Source organism: Mirounga angustirostris, unplaced genomic scaffold (assembly GCF_029215605.1).
Source record: "Mirounga angustirostris isolate CCGP_5_RB_7025 unplaced genomic scaffold, mMirAng1.0.hap1 SCAF_2, whole genome shotgun sequence".
In the NCBI taxonomy this organism is placed as follows: domain Eukaryota; kingdom Metazoa; phylum Chordata; class Mammalia; order Carnivora; family Phocidae; genus Mirounga; species Mirounga angustirostris.
This window is the reverse complement of record NW_026991710.1, coordinates 116,744,178-116,766,132: the sequence shown is the minus strand read 5'-3', so window position 1 is coordinate 116,766,132 and position 21,955 is coordinate 116,744,178. Positions and strand designations below refer to the sequence as shown.

The following is a 21,955-nucleotide window of genomic DNA, read 5'->3' as shown; positions in this document are numbered from 1 at the left end:
AAGAAATTTAAAAATCTGCAGGGGGTCCAAATGCATCAGTTGCTGAAAACTATGAGTGCTAAGTCTTGAATATGTAGAGGGAAAACTTCATGAGGCCAAACAAAGAATGACCAGGAAGCAGTGGATTCAAGAATTTTCAGGGTTCACATGGTACTGAGAATTCCAAATAGCCAGAATGGAGTCTTCAATGAACACCTGCAGAATTCAGTAAACACTGCAAAAAGGTCTGCTCAGCAGAAGACAAAAACTATCCCTAGAGTATGTGTACTCTAGACCCACCCTAAACAAAGCCCTAGGCTGATATACAAGTACCTTCACTGTCTGCTATTAACAAAGTCCAACACTCTTTAAAGACAGATAAGTCATATAAAGCAATGTAAAATTCATAAATACACAGCATCCAATAAAATATTATTATATAAGCTAAGAAGCAAGAAAACATGATCCATAACCAGGAGAAATAAGAGAAATGATTAAATAATGAGGTCAAAATATCAAGACAACTAAATGCTCAAGAGTTTAAGGAAAATATAAACATGTGACAAGAGAAACAGAACATATAAAAAAGAACTAAATAGTGCTTCTAGAGGTGAAAAATATATACAATGAAAATGTCATCAGATTAAAGGTATCGACACCGTAGAAGAAAAAATCAGTGAAATGGAAGACATAGCAATAGAAACTACCCAAACTGAAGTATAGAGAAAAAAGATAGAAAAAATAAATTAGCAGAGTCCCCATGCATCTGTTGCTAAAAATTGCTGAGTACTAAGTCTTAAATATGTAAGGTGAAACTTCATGAGGCCAAACAATGACCCTTCTGAACAAAAGAAAAATTCTAAAAGCATCACAAATCTAAATGAAAAAGGTAAAACAATACAGCTTCCCAATAAAACATTTTAAAATATCTTCATTATACATTAGGTTGACAAGCTCCCTTATCCCTTCAACAGGAAAGTTTAAATGTTTAAAATACTTTTAATAAAAGGTAACTCAGGGGCATATGGGTGCCTCAGTTGGTTAAGCATTTGCCTTTGGCTCGGGTCATGATCCCAGGGTCCTGGAATTAAGCCCCGCATTGGGCTCCCTGCTCAGTGGGGAAGTCAGCCTCTGCCTCTCCACCTGCTCAATCTCTCTCTCAAATAAATAAAATCTTTAAAAAAAAAAAAAAAAAAGGCTAGCCAGAGAAGACATATGCAATGCCCAACAAAGATCCTATATCTCTATATATAATATAAAGAACTCCTATAAGTCAATATCAAAAAGACAGCTCATTAAAAAATTGGGCAAGGAGGAGTGCCTGGGTGGCTCAGTTGGTCAAGCATCTAACTCTTGATTTCAGCTCAGGTCATGATCTCAAGGTCCTAGGATCAAGCCCCCGAATCGGGCTCTCTGCTCAGCAGGGAGTCTGCTTCTCCCTCTCCCTCTGTGCACTTTCTCTTGCAAATAATAAAATCTTTAAAAAAGAGTAATAATAATTGGGGAAGGGTCTTGAAAAAATGAACCCGAAAGAGGTTATACTAACAGCCCATAAACACATTAGAGGTGCTTAATTACATCAAAATAAACAAAAATAAAAACGTATCTTCACCAAAAGACAAGAAAAATGTGAACATTTATTAAAAGCTGAGATTACAAAAAAATACATGAAAGCAACAAAAAATACCTAAAATTAATAACCTACCTGAACTAATAGTTCAGTAGTAGGTCAGCAAAAACTTAGTATCTTTTAATTTACTTTGGATTAAAAATTTATACCTAAGGCTTAAATTTACCAAAGCCAATACAATAAATATGGTACAAAAGGAGTGTAGGTCTTCTCTGCTCAAGTAAACAAACCACATAAAGTGTGATCACTATGTCATAATCCTAGCATTATATTTGTAGGTAATTTTTACATACCAGTAACATTATGAATGGAAAAATTTACTTCAAGGAATTAGTCAAACAGTGAACAGCTACCTATCAATCAAATAGCTCTGGTTTTAAAAACTGACTTCAGACAATAAACTTGTTATGTAGTCTTAAGTACTTTGCTGAGTATCAGAAAGAGTCCTTAAATCCTGGAGATCACTTGCCAGGAAAAAACATGTAAAACAGTACTAACAGCTAATACTTATTGAGCATTTACTGAATGCCAGGTACTGTGCTAAATACTTTACAGGGAAAACTCATTTAATCTCACAATGGTACAAAGTAAGCACTCTTTTTATCCTCATTTTGATGAGATACTTGAGGTCCAGGGAGATTATAAAATTTGGCCAACGTCACACGGCTACTAGGTGATGGAAAAAAAAGATTTAAACCAGACAATCTGGATTCAGAGCCATTACAGCTAGCCATTACAACTACCTTTCTACTACAGTTGAGTAGTGTAGCACAGGAAAAAAAAAAAAAAAATAGGAAGAAAAAAGTTTTTTAAAAAAGAAAACCTCTAACACAAGAGATATAATGCCACTGTAGAAAGCAGAAAGAAAGAGAGGGAGAGAGAGAGGGAGGGAGGGAGTAAGGATAAGAGGAAGGGAAGGGAAGGGAAGGGAAGGGAAGGGAAGGGAAGGGAAGGGAGGAAGGAAGGAAGGAAGGAAGGAAGGAAGGAAGGAAGGAAGGAAGGAAGGAAGGAAGGAAGGAAGGAAGGAAGGAAGGAAGGAAGGAAATTAAGCTATATCCCATTACAGAGGCAACTGCTATTAACATTCTGATTTTTTAATAAGGTTTTAATCCAAAAACTACAGAAGTCTACTGTCCCACAGTATAAATGTGAACCTGTATAAATATAATTAACAAGAATATAAAAATCATAGATGTTGATATTCTTACTTGACATGCACAATGTGACTTTATTTTGTATAGTTGAACTTAAAATACTCAGGATTCCAGTTGTTTTTTTCTTGGTCTTACTGGAAATACCTTACACTGTTTACAGCACCACATTTTTCAAAGGGATTGCACACTAACATCTCATTTAATCTTCATGATACTCCTGTAAACTAAGAATAAAAGGTTCAATCCTTATTGCACAAGATTAAGAAAACAAGCAATTTACCTAGTTACTGGCAAAATTTAGACTACATCCCAGGCCCTCCGAAGCTCAGATGAGAGTTCTTCCCAACATATATATAAATTTTATTAATTTTATTATCATAAATGTTATTAAAGGCTACAGTTTTTGTTGCGGGGGGAGGCACCTGGGTAGCTCAGTCGGTTAAATGTCTGACTCTTGATTTCAGCTCAGGTCATGATCTCAAGGTCCTGACAGGATCTAGCCCCACACTGGGCTCTGCGCTGGACGTGGAGCCTGCTTAAGATTCCCTCTCTCCTTCTTTCCCCCACCCCCAACCCCCACTCACACTCCCTCTCTTTAAAAAAAAAAAAAAAAAAAAAGCCTATCGTTTTGGGGTGCCTGCTGGCTCCATCAGTAGAGCATTCGACTCTCTCAATCTCAGGGTGTGAGTTCAAGTGCCACATTGGGAATGGAGCCTACTTAAAAAATAAAAATTTAAAAAGCTGGGGCGCCTGGGTGGGGCCTGGGATCGAGCCCTGCACCAGGCTCCCTGCTCAGCAGGGTGACCTGCTTCTCCCTCTGCCTCTCCTGCTCCCCCTGCTTGTGCTCACTCTTTCTGTCAAATAAATAAAATCTTTAAAAAAAAATTTAAAAGCCTATAATCTTTTAACAGATCTTCTAATCAAATTCAAACATTATCTCACCTTGTTTTTATTTTTTAAAGATATATTTATTTTAGAGAGAAGTGCATGGGGGGGTGGGGGGGAGAGGCAGAGGAAGAGGGAAAATCTCAAACAGACTCCCCTCTTGAGCACAGAGCCCAACTTGGGGCTCGGTCTCAGGACCCTGAGATCATGACCTGAACTGAAACCAACAGTCAGAGGCTTAACCGACTAAGCCACCCAGGAGCCCCTCACCTTGTTTCTTTTCTTACTTATTATTTTAGTCAAATAAATGGGCAATAAAAGTGCCAAAAGGTGAGAAAAATGAACACACACAGAATAATTAACTAATTGGGATAATTCCCCCACATAATTGAGTTTACCAAATGAAAATTAAAAAACAAACGCCACTTTCTTTAAATGTGATAATAGTATACTACCTAGCTTTTTATTTTATCACACATTTCAGACCAATAATTAAGTTTCAATTCCTAATGATTATGTTCTCAATTAATAAAATCTGGCAGTCTTCCATATTAAAATTACACTTGTTGCCATTAAACCAATTATCTCCTGTCAATGTGACCTGTAAAACTAATTCAAAATGACATACTCCTCCAAAAAACTGCTAAGAATTCATTTCTTCACACTCAAGAATCAGTATGTATTTAAGGAAATGGATCCCAATCTTTTTCTCCTAAAAGCACTACTTCTACAACAGGTCACTCATTACAAATGAGAGTAGTATTCCTAGTTTAACAGAAAAAATAACAAATATAAAATATATAAAAATTCCTTTTTTGAACCATTCAAAAAGATGTACAAAATGAAAAAAAAAATAGATTTGCTTATTTTTCAAATCCCATGTAACACTAACACTAAAGTTAATTCTACAGAACTATATAAAACGAAGGCATCATGACAAGATTCTTAATGCCTTAACCAATCCCATAGGCTGAAAGTAAGTTTTTAAGGAACTTTTACTTAGGAAAACATGCAAAAATATTATATACAGTATACTTTGAAAAAAAGTTTCATATTCAATTCATTTAAAACAGGTTTCATAAAACGTCATGATAGACATTAAGCTCTCTACAGCGGAATCATCCAATTAAATAAAACTACAAGTCTACAGGGGTGCCTGGGTGGCTCAGTCAGTTCAGCATCTGACTCTTGATCTCAGCTCAGGTCTTGATCCCAGGGTTGTGAGTTCAAGCCCAGCATGGAGACTGTTTAAAAAAAAAAAAAAAAATAGAAGTCTACAATCCTATCTCTAAAACTCTTGTACTTGGGAGTTCTTGAAATTTCAGAACTATAAGGGTTTCCCTTGGTAGGGAATGAATGCCACAGTGCTCTATATGTTCTCTTGTCTATAACATGGGTATATGTTAATTGAAAATTAAACATAACAGTTTCAAAAATACTAGAACGTTGTAGACTGTTATCTTCCAGTAGGAGTTAAATTTTAAAATACTAACACTATGCTCTAGAAAGGGTAAAGCATGGGTCACTGCGGTGGCACAGCTGATTAAGCCTCTGACTCTTGGTTTTGACTCAGATGGTGGTCTCAGGGTTGTGGGATAGAGCCCCACGTTGGGCTCCACACTGAGCGTGGAGTCTGCTTGATATTCCCGCTCCCTCTCCCTCTGCCCTTCCCGCTTGTGCTCTCTAAAAATAAATAGATCTTAAAAAAAAAAAAAAAAAGTAAAGAAAAATAGGATATAATTAGAATAGAATAAACTGTCCTAATAGATAAAAAACCCCACTGTGCTAAATACACTCTGAGACTCCTGCTTCCAAATGTATAGGAATAACTGACACAAATAATACTTCTGGGGAAAAAAAGAAAAAAAGATGAAACTTCTGCCAAGCATAAAACTAGTTAAGTAAATATGAAATAATTATTTTCAGATGTTGGGTGAGAGCCAACACAAGACTGTGATCTCAGAAGGGAATCAAGGTAAATCCCAAGAAAAATCCTTTTTTCTGCCTAGAGGCAATTTACAGACTATAGAATGGGGGGCGGGGGCGTGGACAGAAGATGGCAGTCTCACTGATCTAAGCAGATAATCTGAGTTAGAAAGTGCTCCAGTAGCTAGAGTTTATGGGGCAGGGTATCAGAGAAAACTGTACAAAGATGAAAGTTTGGAAATCTGCCCAGGAATCTTTAGTCAAACATATTTTTTTTAAGATTTTATTTATTTGAGAGCCAGGAAGAGAGAGCCGCCACATGTGTGGGCAAGCAGAGGAGAGAGAGGCAGAAAATCTCAAGTGACTCTGCACTGAGCGTGGAGTCTACATGGGGCTCAATCTCACAACCCTGAGATCATGACCTGAGTCAAAATCAGGAGTTGGATGCTTAGCTGACTGAGCCACTCAGGCACCCCTGAATCTTTTGTCAAATATTAAGCTGAGCGGGTTCACTGAAAGATTCTACAGAAGCTAGGCAAAAACAACTATCAACTAGCATGAGCAGAACAACTACTGGTGCTCATTCATACATGGATGGGAGGAGACATCTGAGTTCCTAACACCCAGTTAGAGACTTCATTGAATACTCCAAGATTCAGGAGAGACCCAGAAAGCCAACACTTTAGGAATAAGGCTAATCTAGACCCACTTTTATTAAAGCCTTAAAACAAGCCCTGGAGAGAAGCTGATGCACAAGCAAATTAACAGTCTGTCAAAACCAAACTCTATTAAGAAAGCCAATGGGATCCAGACATTCAATGGCCTAGTGTCTATATTATCCAATATTATGAAAAACCAAAAATTATTAGAAAGGTGAAAAAGCAAAAATTGTGACCCATGACGTATAGAGAAAAAAAAATCAACAGAAATTCAAAAATGATGATGATGGAAGTAGCAAAGACTTTAGAACAGTTAACTATTACATAATATTAAAGGACTGAAAGGAAAACATGGACCCAATCAGAAAACAAACAGAAAATCTCAAAAGAAAAATGGAAACTTGGTGGTGAGGGGGAGGCACCTGGCTAGCCTCAGTCAACAGAGCATGTAACTCGATCTTAGGGTCATGAGTTCAAGGCCCAAAAGGGGTGCGGAGAGAAAGAAAGGAAAAGAAAAGAAAGAAGGAAGGAAAAAAGAAAGGAAGGAAGGAAGGAAGGAAGGAAAGAAAGAAAGAAAGAAAGAAAGAAAGAAAGAAAGAAAGAAAGAAAGAAAGAAAGAAAGAAAGAAAGAAAGAAAGAGGGGCGCCTGGATGGCTCAGTCGTTGGGCGTCTGCCTTCGGCTCGGGTCGTGATCCCGGGGTTCTGGGATCGAACCCTGCATCGGGCTCCCTGCTTGGCGGGAAGCTTGCTTCTCCTTCTCCTACTCCGCCTGCTTGTGTTCCCTCTCTCGCTATGTCTCTCTCTGTCAAATAAATAAATAAAATCTTTAAAAAAAGAAAGAAAGAGAGAGAGAGAGAGAAAGAAAGAAAGGAAGGAAGGAAGGAAGGAAGGAAGGAAGGAAGGAAGGAAGGAAGGAAGGAAGGAGGGAAGGAGGGAAGGAAGGAAGAAAAAGAAAAACAGGGGTGCCTGGCTCAGCCTGTGGAACATTAACTTTTGATCTTGGGGTTGAAGGGTCAAGCCCCATGTTGGGTATAGAGATTACCTAAAAATAAATTTTTGAAAGTATGTATTTAAAACACAGGAAAAACGGAAACTTAAAAATATGGACCTTGTAGAATAAAAAATACCAAAAAGTGAAAAGTTAATCATATAGATTTAAAATATAGACACTGCAGTGAATTTGAAGCCAGTGCAGTGAATATAAAACCAATGAGACAACTTAAAGTGGCTGCAATGAACGTGAAAACGTATCAGAAATGATCCAAAATGGAAGCCACAAAAGGAAAATGAAGAGGGTAGCAGGTAAAGAAAACAGAGAAACTCAATGACCTGTGGAACAATAACAAGTAGTCTAATAGTGGAACACATAAATGTAACAGGAGCATCAAAAGGAAATAAAGACTGGGCGCCTGGGTGGCTCAGTTGGTTAAGCGACTGCCTTCGGCTCAGGTCATGATCCTGGAGTCCCGGGATCGAGTCCCACATCGGGCTCCCTGCTCGGCAGGGAGTCTGCTTCTCCTCTGACCCTATCCCCTCTCATGTGTTCTCGCTCTCTCAAATAAATAAATAAAATTAAAAAAAAAAAAAAAAAAAAACAAAACAAAACAAAAAAAAAAACAAAAAAAGGAAATAAAGACTGAAGTGGGATAAATACAAAAAACTGCAAATGTGGGGAGCCTGGGTGGCTCGGTCAGTTAAGTGTCTGCCTTCAGCTTAGGTCATGATCTCAGGGTCCCGGGATTGAGCCCCTCATCAGGCTCCCTGATCAGCGCGGAACCTGCTTCTCCCTCTCCCGCTCCCCCTGCTTGTGTGCTCGCTCACTCGCTATGTCAAATAAAAAAATCTTAAAAAAAAATGCAAATTTGATAAAAACTCTAAATCCACAGATCCAAGAATCTCAACAAATCCCAAATAGGATAAACTGAAAAAAGACAGGAGGAGAACAGAGGCACATCACAATCCAATTGCTGAAAAGTAACAACAAAAGAGAAAATTAGGGAACTAGTTAGAAAAAAGCCAGTATTATAAAAGAAGGTCTCCAATTATCTCAGCTTCTACCTTAAGAAATTAGAAAAATAAGAGCAAATTAAACTCCCAAGTAAGCAGACAGGAAACAAAAAAGGTTAAGAGCAAAATCAATGTAATAGAAAAAAGAAAAACTGAGGAAATCACTGAAACCAAAAGCTAGCTCTTTTGAGACCAATGAATTTGATAAGCTCTAGCCAGTTTCAGGCATAATCACAAAAGTGCAGAGTACGGTAAAATAACTAGAACCCCAGCTTTCTAGCCAGAGGATGAAAAAAGAAGACTCAGGGAAACAAAGTACCAAGAATATCACAGAGAAGAAGGAACTAGAGAAAGCACCCCACAGTTACTTATGGCTCACCCCTAAACTGCACACGCTTGGATCTGATCCTACTCACGACACTGAAGACTGATAAATGAAGTAACAAATACACTGTCCAGGACTCAGACTAGTTCCTGGGTGGCACATCAACAGGATTTTAAAACTGACTACAAAGATTTTAAAAACTGGGGCGCCTGGGTGGCTCAGTTGGTTAAGCAACTGCCTTCGGCTCAGGTCATGATCCTGGAGTCCCGGGATCGAGTCCCGCATCGGGCTCCCTGCTCTGCAGGGAGTCTGCTTCTCCCTCTCCCGCTCCCCCCTCTTGTGCTCTCTCTCTCTCTCAAATAAATAAATAAAATCTTAAAAAAAAAAAAAAAAAAAAAGATTTTAAAAACTGAACTGATACTAGAACCACAGCCCAAAGAAAAGAGTTGAGACGTGCAGCTTGAACCTGACCAGATTTGCTAAAACAAAATTAACATTCTCCACAGGATCTCAATAAGACCCAGATTCTGATAAGCTGATATTTAAAATGTCCAGGATAAAATCCATAATTATATGGCATGTGAAGAAACAGGAAAAATCTCAACTTGCAAGGAAAAAGACAATTTACAGATGCCAATGTGGAAATGAGAGAGATTTAAGACTTTAAATTAGCTATTATAAAAATACCAGAGGAAGCAATTACTGAACACTTTGTAACACCTTTTTTTGGGAAGATAAGAAAACTCATCATATGGGCTCAATACCAGAATGGAGATAACAGGAAGAATCAGTGTACTAATAAATCGATAAAATTTATCCAATCTGAAAAACAGAGAAGAGATTTTTTAAAAAAATGAACATAGCCTTAGGCACTTGTGCCAGAGGAATCCCAAAAGAGGGGATCCTCTGGGATCCTCCAGCATAGTTCATCAGCACCAATGTCTGAGGTGAGGCACTATGGTACCATGAGATCATAGCAAATGAAATTCATGATGTTAAGTAACAGAACTTCTGTCATAATATTGAAAATTATTCCATTGTTCTTCCTAGAAAAATGATCTCTAATTTGACTAATATGAAGGAGACTGGGGCACCTGGGTGGCTCAGTTGGTTAAGTGTCTGACTCTCTATTTCAGCTTGGGTCATGATCTCAGGGTTGTGGGATCGAGCCCTGCGTTGGGCTCCATGCTGGGCATGGAGCCTGCCTGGGTTTCTCTCTCTCTCTCGCCCTCTACATATATAATGAAATGAATATGAAGGCAGTTAAGAAATCTCCATAACAGGTGGCTGTTTATATAAATAGAACAGAATAGCTGGGGGTGCCTGGGTGGCTCAAGCAGTTGGGCAACTGACTCTTAGTTTTGGATCAGGTCGTGGTCTCATTGTGGGATTGAGCCCCCACCTGGGGCTTGGTGCTCAATGGGGAGTTGTCTTGAAGATGCTCTCCCTCTGCCCCTCCCCCCACTCACACAAGTACTCTCTAAATCTTTAAAAAGTAAATAAATAGAGTAAACAGAATAGCTGGACAAGCTGTGAAAAGCCCAGATAAACTACATAAGGTTATCTATTGCCCAGAAAGAAAGTTCATCATCCTTTTCTGAATTCTTGTTACAGAAAAAAACAGTTCCCTAAGAAGTGGGAACTATGACAGGGCAAATAAAGAAACTAGGCAAAAACTACACACAATTTAGATTTGGCATTAAAATTACATAATTTTCTTTATATATATATATATTATATATATATCCTTCCATTGCTTTCCTTCAGCTAATGCCAGGAAACATTTCATTCTTTGAAACTGATTAAAAAGAATGCGCCTGGGTGGCTCAGTCGGTTAAAACGACTGCCTTCGACTCGGGTCATGCTCCCAGGGTCCTGGGATCGAGCCCCACATCAGGCTCCCTGCTCGGTGGAGAGCCTGCTTCTCCCTCTCCCTCTGTCTGCCGCTCTGCCTACTTACACTCTCTATCTCTGTTAAATAAATAAATTAAAAAAAAAAAAAATCTTAAAAAAAAAAAAAAAGAATGCAGCTTCAAATCAAGGTAAATGATAAAAGCCGAACTTGGCTTTAAAAGTCAACCATGTTGAAATGATGCCTGAGATTTCTTCAAAACAGTCTACAGGGCAGAGGTCACAGATGAAAAAGAATGAACTAAAGTTGGTAACTGTCAAAATTAGGAGATAGGTTCATTATATTTTATTTTCACGTTTGAAAATTTTCACCATTAAAAAGTTAAAAATTTAGGTATGCCAAAATCAAATCAAGTAGCGTTTATTCACTTACCAGAAGCCTGACTGGCACTTAGTGCCAGTGTATTGGAGCTACTTTAGTGGTTCTACTTCCGTAGAGCAGAAAGGTATAGAGAAAGAGCACATAAAGCCTTAGGAGCCAGAGATTAGAGCTGTAACCATTTAACATTTCAGTTCATCAATAATTAAATAAAAATTAAAATCCTTAAGGGGCACCTGGCTGGCTCAGTCACTTTAGCATCTGACCCCTGGGGCACCTGGGTGACTCAGTCATTAAGCGTCTGCCTTCAGCTCAGGTCATGGTCCCAGGGTCCTGGGATTGAGCCCCGCATCGTGCTCCCTGCTCTGCGGGAAGCCTGCTTCTCCCTCTTCCACTCCCCCTGCTTGTGTTCCTTCTCTGTGTCTCTCTCTGTCAAAAAAAAAAAAAAAAAAAAAAAGCATCTGACCTCTGACTTCAGCTTAGGTCATGTTCTCAGGGTTATGAGATCAAGTCCACATTGGGCTCATGCTGGGCGTGAAGCCTGCTTAGATTCTTTCTCTCTCCCTCTCCACTTTTTCCCTTAAAAAAAAAAAAAATTAAGGGGCGCCTGGGTGGCTCAGTTGGTTAAGCAACTGCCTTCGGCTCAGGTCATGATCCTGGAGTCCCGGGATCGAGTCCCGCATCGGGCTCCCTGCTCAGCGGGGAGTCTGCTTCTCCCTCTGACCCTCCCCCTCTCATGCTGTCTCCCATTCTCTCTCTCAGATAAATAAATAAAAAATCTTAAAAAAAAAAAAATTAAAATTCTTCAGTAAAGCTCCTCAGTCACACTACCCATATCTCAGGTGTTCAACAGCCACATGTGAACAGTAGCTAATGTCCTGGAAACTCAGATGTAGAACGCTTCCATCATCATGAAAAATTCTATTGGACAACAATGGTCTAGAGTTCAAATCTTAGCAACCACTTAATAAACAGTTTTGTATCACTGGCCTAACTATAGCCTCAACTATATCATCAACCACCTCGGAGGGTTTAGAATGCAAACTGAATATATGAACTGAATGCAAACATATATAAAGAACCTAAATAAGCACTCAATAAAAATGTTTAAATAGGAGCACCTGGCTGGCTCAGTCGGTGGAGCATGTGACTCTTGAGCTCCCGGTTTTGAGTTCCAGCCCCACAACGGGGGTAGAGTTTACTTAAAAAAAAAAAAAAAAAAAAAAATTTTTTTTTTAAGTTTAAATAAAGCACTATGTTATCAGTTACAGCTTACAATATTTAGACCTAACCCAGCTTGACTCAATGCAGAGAAATATGAAAGCAGAAACTAAATTAAATTATACAATCGAGGGGAACAGAGGGTCTGAGATAATGGAAATGTTCTACATTTTGAAAAGGGCATAGGTTTTCATGGGTATATGCAATTGTCAAAATGAATAGAACCGTACCCTCAAGACAACTAATAAAATAGTACACTCAAGTCCTGTGCATTTTACTGTATATTATACTTTAATTTTTGAATTTTTTTTTTTTTTTAAAGAAAACATAGAGGGACACCTGGATGGCTCAGCATGGAGCCTGCTTCTCCCTCTGCCTGCCGCTCCCTGTTTGTGCTCTCTCTCTGACAAATAAATAAAATCTAAAAAGAAAACATAGAGGGACGCCAGTATGGCACAGTCGGTTAGGCATCCGACTCTTGGTTTCAGCTCAGGTTGTGATCTCAGGGACATGAGATCGAGTCCCAAGTCGGGCTCTGCGCTCAGCCAAGAGTCAGCTTCAGACTCTCCCTCCTTCCCCTTCTGCCTCTCCCTGCTGCACTCTCTCTCTCCAAAATAAATAAATAAATCTTTAAAAAACAAAGCCAACATAGGATCTCTACCTCTATCCTCCCTTTCCCAAAATTATTTTAGTTGGAACTTCCATTTGCAGACAGTATGTTGTCCTTTTCATATCATACAATATCCGGCCAACTACAACAACCATGAACACAAATCCTAAGGATGACTTTTCTCCTCCTAGTTTTATACTATTTTTTTTTTTAACATTTCTCTTACTTCTACAATAAAAAAAAAAAAAAAAAACTAAGATCCACTGAGATAAGACTTAACAAGTCAAAGCTATTTTATAGTCTCTAGTCGGAGAGACCTTAAACATCATCTGGTGAAAGCAGTCACACAGCTCATGTGTGCTGCCAGTTCACTCTGTTACAGATACACTGAGCCAAACTCTTATCTCAGTCTTAACTTCTGTTTACTGATTTTAGCTCTGTAAGAGTTCAGTTTTCTCTTTCAAGCTAACCATCTTTGTTCTTCAACTGTTCCTTGTAAGAAAGTTTTAAGTCCTTTAACAACCTGGGCCACTCTCTGAGGTTGACACAGTATTTGTTCCCATACTTGTATAATTTTTCAAAACTAGTAAAATTTCAAAAACAATGGATCGTTTAAATGAGGTTGCTAAATTTTATTTTTTCTAAAAAACCATTTTTTAAAAAAATCTGTCATTAATACTTCGCAAAACAAAAGGCTTTTCAGTATTTTAAAAGTAACAAATACACAGTCTCAGAATAAAACAAAGAAAGGTCTGTGGGAATTTTACACCAATATTCTTGTGGCATATCAGCCTCAGGGAGTCACTGGTCTCTATCTCTCTCAGTTTTGGACCCAGAAGTTAAAATTAGATACGGTCTTGCTAGCCGCAAAATTCAATGTGACAATCACCATCTGCTTTCTGGATACTACACCACTGTTAATGCACTGTAAAATGTGTTTTATTTGACTTTTTTTTTTTTAGCATTAAACTGTGTCACTGGAGAAAAAAGTTGAAGATGTCAGATTCTGCTAATATGAATAGAAGTCTGCTAAAGAAATGCTGTTAGCTATGAACTCTAATGCTAGGGATAGGACAAAATTCAGTAAAACTCATAGCTATATACACATTTGATAGTCAATTATATACTAGAACTTCATAATTATTTCAATAATAAATACTCCCAGGAGAGTTTGAAAAGAAACAATGGAGTGGCCATGAGGACACAGAAACAGAAGTATAACCAATTACTCAATTTATATATATAAAACCTGAACTGCAATTAAAAAAAAATTATTGTCAAGCATAGCACATAAAACCAAAAATAAATTCTTTATAGCATAATGGTTGCCCTCTAATTTCGAAACACTCCACAAATCCTCACAAAAACCATACAGGCCAAGAAAGAGAGCAAATAAAATCACCCAAAGCCAGCTTTATAAGAAGATAAGTAAAAAATTCCAACTTATATATATATGCATAATCACCCAAGATCAGAAGCTCCAATGGGAACTGTCCAAAAGAGCAATACAAGAGGGTCGAAGTGGTGACTGAATACATGTAATATTAACTAGAATTCACTCAGAAGAAGGCCCCATCCTGAAAGGAAGTACTTAGAGACACGATATATGAGAATAATGGCTATTACTCAAGAAGTCAAGAAGAGGCTTATAAAGTCTGTGAAGACCATCTCTTCAACAAATGGTGTTGGGAAAACTGGACAGCAACATGCACAGGAATGAAACTGGACCACTTTCTTACACCATACACAAAAAATTCAAAATGGATGAAAGACCTAAATGTGACACATGAAACCAGAAAAATACTAGAAGAGAAAACAGGCTACAGTTTCTTTGACATTAGCAGTAGCAACTTCTAGATATGTCTGTCTCCTGAGGGAAGGAAGACAAAAGCAAAAATAAACTATTAGGACTACCTCAAAATAAAAAGCTTCTGCAGAGTGACGGAAACAATCAACAAACAAAAAGGCAACCTACTGAATGGAAGAAGATATTCACAAATGACATACTAATAAAGGGTTACTATCCAAAATATATAATTTGCAAAACTCAACACCCAAAACACGAATAATCCAAATAAAAAATGGACAGAAGACACGAAAAGACACTTCTCCAAAGAAGACATACACATGGCCAACAGACACATGAAAAGATGCTCAACATCACTTACCATCAGGGAAGTGCAAATCAAAACTACAATGAGATATCACCACCTCACACCTGTCAAAATGGCTAAAATCAACAACACAACAAACAGGTGTTGGCGAGGATGCGGAGAAAGGGGAACCCTTTTGCACTTACGGTGGGAATGCAACTGGTAGCCACCATAGAAAACAATATGGAGATTTCCTCAAAAAGTTAAAAATAGGGGTGCCTGGATGGCTCACTCGGTTGGTTAAACGTCTGCCTTCAGTTCAGGTCATGATCCCAGGGTCCTAGGACTGAGACCCAAATCAGGCTCCCTGCTAAGTGGGGAGTCTGCTTCTCCCTCTCCATGCCCCCCCAACTCGTGTTCTCTCATACATGCTTTTTCTCTCAAATAAATAAAATCCTAAAAAAAAAAAAAGTTAAAAATAGGGGTGCCTGGGTGGCTCAGTTGGTTAAGCAACTGCCTTTGGCTCAGGTCATGATCCTGGAGTCCCTGGATCGAGTCCCGCATTGGGCTCCCTGCTCAGCAGGGAGTCCGCTTCTCCCTCTGACCCTCCCCCTTCTCATGTGCTCTCTCTCTCATTGTCTCTCTCAAATAAAATCTAAAAAATAAAATAAAATAAAATAAAATCTTAAAAAGTTAAAAATAGAACTACCTTACAATCCAGCAATTACACTACTAGACATTTACCCAAAGAATACAAAAATACTAATTCAAAGGGATACATGCACCCCAATGCTTACAGCATTATCAACAATAGCCAAATTATGTAAAAAGCCCAAACGTCCACTGAATGATGAATGGATAAACAAGATGTGGTATATATGCACAATGGGATACTACTCAGCCATAAAAAAGAATGAAATCTTGCCACTTGCAATGACATGGATAGAGGGAGAGCGTATTACACTAAGTGAAATAAGACAGAGAAAGACATACCATGATTTCACTCGCATGTGGAATTTAGAAACAAATGAGCAAAGGGGAAAATGGGGACGGGGTGGGGGGGCAAACCAAGAAACAGACTCCTAACTGTAGAAAACAAACTGATGGTTACCAGAGGGGAGGTGGGTGGGGGATGGGTGAAATAGGTGATGGAGATTAAGGAGTGCACTTGTGATGAGCGCAGGGTGATGTATGAAGTGTTGAATCGCTATACTGTACACCTGAAACTAATATTACACTGTATGTTAACTGGAATTTAAATAAAAACTTAAACAAAAAAGACCAAAGATAGCAGTTTTAGCAAGGCATAGCACTGAGGGAGAAGGAGGCACTTTAGAAGAAGGGATTGACACTTGAAGGCCTAATAGAGAAAGAAGCCACTGAAGATGAAGACTCTACTAAAATAATGACACAACTATTGGAAAGGGGTGGAAGAGATAATTATTTAAAAACAGGGGCACCCGGGTGGCTCAGTCAGTTAAACGGCTGCCTTCGGCTCAGGTCCTGATTCCAGGGTCCTGGGATCGAGCCCCACATCCGGCTCCAGCCTGCTTCTCCCTCTCCCTCTGCCTACCTCTCTGCCTACTTGTGCTCTCTGTCAAATAAATAAATAAAATCTTTAAAAAAAATAAAAAAATAGGGGCGCCTGGGTGGCTCAGTTGGTTGAGCGACTGCCTTCGGCTCAGGTCATGATCCTGGAGTCCCTGGATCGAGTCCCGCATCGGGCTCCCTGCTCGGCAGGGAGTCTGCTTCTCCCTCTGACCCTCACCCCTCTCATGTACTCGCTCTCTCTCATTCTCTCTCTCTCAAATAAATAAATAAAATCTTTTTAAAAATAAATAAATAAATAAATAAATAAATAAATAAAACCAGTTCACTGTAGCAACAAAAGAGGGTGCTCTCTTGAACTAGGAGGTTGAGGAAGCCACACAAACTTCAATCTAAAAATAAAACTGTCGGGCGCCTGGGTGGCTCAGTTGGTTAAGCCACTGCCTTCGGCTCAGGTCATGATCCCGGAGTCATGGGATCGAGTCCCGCATCAGGCTCCCCGCTCAGCGGGGAGTCTGCTTCTCTCTCTGACCCTACCCCCTCTCATGTGCTCTCTCTCTCCTCTCTCTCTCAAACAAATAAATAAAATCTTTAAAAAAATAAAATAAATAAAATAAAAATAAAAATAAAAATAAAACTGTCTAGGGGCGTCTGAGTGGCTCAGTTGGTTAAGCGTCTGCCTTCAGCTCAGGTCATGGTCTCAAGGTCCTGGGATCGAGCCCCCGTCAGGCTCCCTGCTCAGCGGGGAGTCTGCTTCTCCCTCTCCCTCTCCCCCTGGTCATTCTCTCTAATAAAAAAATCTTTAAAATAAATAAAAAATAAATAAATAAAACTGTCCATAGTGTTAGTCTAGTAAAATCCATCACAACCTGAACAGAAAAAAGAACCCAGCATCTATACCAAGCTACTTATATGGAATAAAAACAAGTAAAAAACCTTGTGGCAGATGAAAACACACCCAAAAAGCCTAGCGATAAAAAAGAAACATGTAATACAATTCCATCACAAATTAAAAATAATTAAATAATGCTGTATGACTTACAATGAGGTATATCAGTTATTTCTCAATATAACTGAAAAAAAATAATTATATACCAGATGAAGATATAAAAGAACACCTCAAATCAGATGTTCAAAATTTTAAATAATGGACAAACAATAGGAAAATATAAAACAGGTGGAGACTGAACTAAAGAAACAAGAGAAACCCAACTGCATCTCAGAAATGAAGACTAAACTTCAAGAGATATGATCTAAAGAAAATAGGAATACTTCTCAAGTAAGTGAAAAAGAAACAAAGGTGAAAAGAATCAAAGGAAAAGTAAAAGATAAAAAGAGGCAAAGGAGATCCAACAGGCAAAGATCATCGAAGAATAAAATAGAAGAGAACTAATAAACTATAATTCTTTTTTTAAATATTTTTTAAATATTTTATTTATTTGACAGAGACAGACACAGCAAGAGAGGAAACACAAGCAGGGGGAGTGGGAGAAGGAGAAGCAGGCTTCCCACTGAGCAGGGAGCCCGATGCGGGGCTCGATCCCAGGACCCTGAGATCATGACCCGAGCCGAAGGCAGATGCTTAACAACTGAGCCACCCAGGTGCCCCAATAAACTATAATTCTTGAATTTAAAACAAACGTCACTCTACAACCTGAAACCACGTACCAGGGAAAATTTATCCAGAACAGTCGACACAGAGACATAATCCTAGTAAAATCATTCAATTCTACAGATAAAGGAAAAGCCCCCAGAGCTCCAAAATGAGAGACCAAATCATCCACAAAGAAAATCATGGTGGCATCAGCAATATACAAGCAAGAGAACAGGAGGGCAATAGTTTCAAAAAACTTAAGATATACATCGAAGATTTTACATTCAGCCAAACTGTCCTTCAAATATCAAGGCTATAGAAAAACAGGTTAACCATGTATGAACTTAAGAGATTTCCATAAGCACTGCTGAGGAATCTCTAGTGGACAATGAGCTTCATCCAACCAAGGGATGACTGGGAAAACTTCCGCTAGCAGTCTGCTTGTGAATATAAACTATATTTAATTTTAGAACTATATCTAAAACAAAGGTATTGATGAGGGTGAAAGAATAGTACATAAAATTACATACTCTCAACCAAGTAAAAATAACTTTAAAATGTAAAAGGAAAAGAGACATAGGAAAAAATGTAAAGCAGAATAAGCTCATTCGTTGCCTCACACATAGATAAATGAGAGTGGATTTAATTTACAGCTAACAAACAGCAAAAGCCTAAATAAGAAAAAAAAAAGAGGACTAAGGGAACTTTTCAAAGGTAAAAATATAAATTTAACTGACTAGATATAAACCTTCCTAAATACCAAAACATATACAAAACAAAATAAAAATATCAAACAGAATATAAAATACATAAGGATAACATAAAATGAGACCAATGAAAAAACTAAAGTTCTTAATAGACTACACCTACAACAAAACAAGTACTAATTCACATGCTTTACCATTTGCTAGGCACTTTCATACATATCTCACTACATGACCAGTGAGTCGTGTCAAAAAAGTACGTTTTGCAAACTGAGTCTTAAAAAGAGTAAGGAATAAAACACAGCAGAGCTAAGATTCAATCCCAGAATCTTTCTATTTGTTCTTTCCACACCAGGCTCCCTCCACTCAACATTGAAATTGCTTCAAAACACAAACTGAAGAAATGTGTACTATTTTGTATCCTGTTTTTAAAATACTGTCTTCCCGGGCGCCTGGGTGGCTCAGTTGGTTAAGCGACTGCCATCGACTCAGGTCATGATCCTGGAGTCCCTGGATCGAGTCCCGAGCAGGGAGCCTGCTTCTGCCTCCGACCCTCCCCCCTCTCATGTGCTCTCTCTCTCTCATTCTGTCTCAAATAAATAAATAAAATCTTTAAAAAATAAAAAATAAAAATAAAATAAAATAAAATACTGTCTTCCCACAAAAAATCTTTAAGATGAACTGGCCTAGGGGCGCCTGTGTGGCTCAGTCAGTTAAGCGTCAGCGGGGAGCCTGCTTTCCCCCCCTCACTGCTGCTACCCCTGCTTATATTCTCTCTCTGTCAAGTAAATAAATAAAATCCTAAAAAAAAAAAAAAAAAATGAATTGGCTTGAAACTTTTGATAGTCTGGAACAAAGCTTCTCTTTAACAAGGAAAACACTGAAATAAATTTAAGACTTCATAGTGGCAGTGGCAACTAAGCTGGCAAACAAAGAATGTGACACTATCTCAGGTCCTAAATGCAAGAAGTTCTAGCCTAGTAGTAACCCAAATAATCACATGCCAGAGTGAAGAAGAGTTACCCAAACCTAGGCTATGTGATCACTACAACACAAAGTTAGGTAATATACAATCAGTTCTGCTATAATGCTTGTTTGGAAAACACGTTTGTTCCAACATCATTGACATATTAAGGAGTATTTTGAACACACTAAATTTCAAATTTCATGATTGTTTCTGTGGGATTTTGCCCACCAGAAGTACTAGGTGAACAAAGAAAACTGCACTCAGCTGAAACAAACCACACAGGCATGTACAGGACAGACATACACCTCAAACGTCTACCAGCTACATCAGTTCTGGCTGTGTTATGAGCCACGCCCATCCCAATCTGGTGTTACAACTTTCCCTCAGATTTTAGATAACTTTCCTTCCATTACTTCAAAACAATTCACAAGCTGCAATCCTTCCGACACTCACTTCCACAAACAAACTTCTGGTCTTTTCCATGTTAAAGTGCAGTATTAATTCTATAGTATTTATGTATTTGTTAACCATTTAACATATGTAAAAATTATGCTGTCATTTTAATTTGGTTCTTACCTTTGCTTTCTTCACTAATGAAAAAAATTTTTTAAAGATTTTATTTATTTGAGAGGGAGAAGAAGAGAACTCCCCGCTGAACAGGAAGCCCAATGCGGGGCTTGATCCTGGTCTCCAGGATCATGACCTGAGCCAGGTGGCCCTCACTAATGAAATTTTTGAGTGTTGTGCCTAATCCCATTTTTTCCATAAGCCCTGTGGTTTTTATTGCATGATTTTGCATAGTGCAGTGACTTTTAGGAACCCATTTGTCCTGATACAGCACAACTAACTGTATATAAAGCAATCAGAAATCTACTTTTAACAATAACATAAGTATGGACTATACTTATTACAATTTCCTTGAAGGAGAGATGCAAGTTTTACATCAACTAATGTGTAAGGAAAGCCTAGCATAAATGTGGCTCAAAATATATACTCAATAAGTGCCAGTTTACTTCATTTCCCCTCTTCTTAAAGATTCTGATTCAGTTCCAAAGCACTGATAATCAAAGATGATCTTGTAATCTCCAATGAGATCTCTGAAAAATAAAGAGTACCATATTAACTGGAAGCCATTATTATAAGGAGAAAAATAATTTTTTTAACTGGAACAACCATGTGTGGAAGTAAACAACCAACCTTAAGGGTTTTTTTTTTTTCTAGGTCTATACTTTCAAAAGCAAACTTTCATTTCTCTTTTTACATACAAGATATGGAAATAGAACAACTCTTACAGATAACACACGGGAATATTTAAGTAATCTCCTACATAATAAAATCAAATGGAATCTTTAAGAGTTAAAGTATCACTGGCTAAAGGTGTCTGGCTGGCTCAGTGGGTAAAGCATGCAACCCTTGATCTTGGGGTCATGGGTTCAAGCCCCATGTTGGGCCTAGGGCTTACTTAAAAAAGAAAAAAGAAAAAAAATATTGGCTTGAAATAAGATTATAATTTCCCCAGTAGGCTTTGACAGAAATTTCAAATTATCTCTACTGAAAATGTGTTCCTATTATATTAGCCAAAGAAAATTTCAATGGAATAGAACATATCAGGCAACAAAAACATTAACCTCTCCATTATTTATTTCCATACTGCAATTTTTATTTTACTTTTAAATAGTCAAAAAGATTGCTTTATTAAATTAAAATTTTAAAGAATTATTTTAATTCCAAATTAGCAGTGAACAATATAATTCCTATTTTACCTAAGGGGGGAAAACCATATGCAACAAGTTAAACTAGTTTTTTAAAAGTTAAAACTTCAACACAAGTTTGTACAACATGCATTATAAAACAGCATAGATGTTAGGTATACAGCTGATATTCCAGGGAAATTCCCAAAAGTCAAGAATGCAATAAGAGCATAAAATTCCCTCCTCTCCAAACCCTAATATTTATATTAAGAACCATCACTCTTTTACACCTCTTCACTTGCTCTTCTCACCATCAGCACTGGCAACTGACATTCTTTTCAAAACTATTTTTCACTAAGAATCTTAAGTTTTCCTCTCTTCAGTAGGGCTACTATCTATAAATAGACAGCAAAGTTGTATTTATATGCGAATGCTGATGGCTGGCTAGGCTCAATGATTAGTTATGTGGCTTGCTCTGCCACACCAACTTCCCAGCATACCTTTCCAATTCCAAAAATTCAACTTCATCTTTACATTTTCTGTAAAACACTCACAAAGCAACTCTAATCTAAATATTCCCTTCCTGTTTTATAATATTTGCACTGGTCCTCACCCCCAAATCTGTACTGGAGTCAGTTGTAGAGCTTTACGAAACTACAGATGACTGAGCCTTACTATCTGATTCAGCAGGCTCCTCACGACAAACATCCTCATTTAATCCAGATGCCATTT

At 38.1% G+C, this 21,955-nt stretch overlaps 1 protein-coding gene across 5 annotated transcripts in view; it reads right to left on the bottom strand.

The window, feature by feature from the left end:
• NAA15 (N-alpha-acetyltransferase 15, NatA auxiliary subunit) overlaps positions 1-21,955 on the bottom strand; it is an 81,464-nt gene that overhangs the window by 51,894 nt on the left and 7,615 nt on the right. Inside the window, exon 1 of one of the 5 annotated variants that reach the window (XM_045880423.3) lies at positions 2,818-2,974. The exons of the other annotated variants lie outside the window; for them this stretch is intronic. The gene's annotated coding sequence lies outside the window, so the exon portion shown is untranslated. Of the gene's footprint in view, positions 1-2,817; positions 2,975-21,955 lie in introns of those variants that run through there. 5 annotated transcript variants of the gene reach the window in all.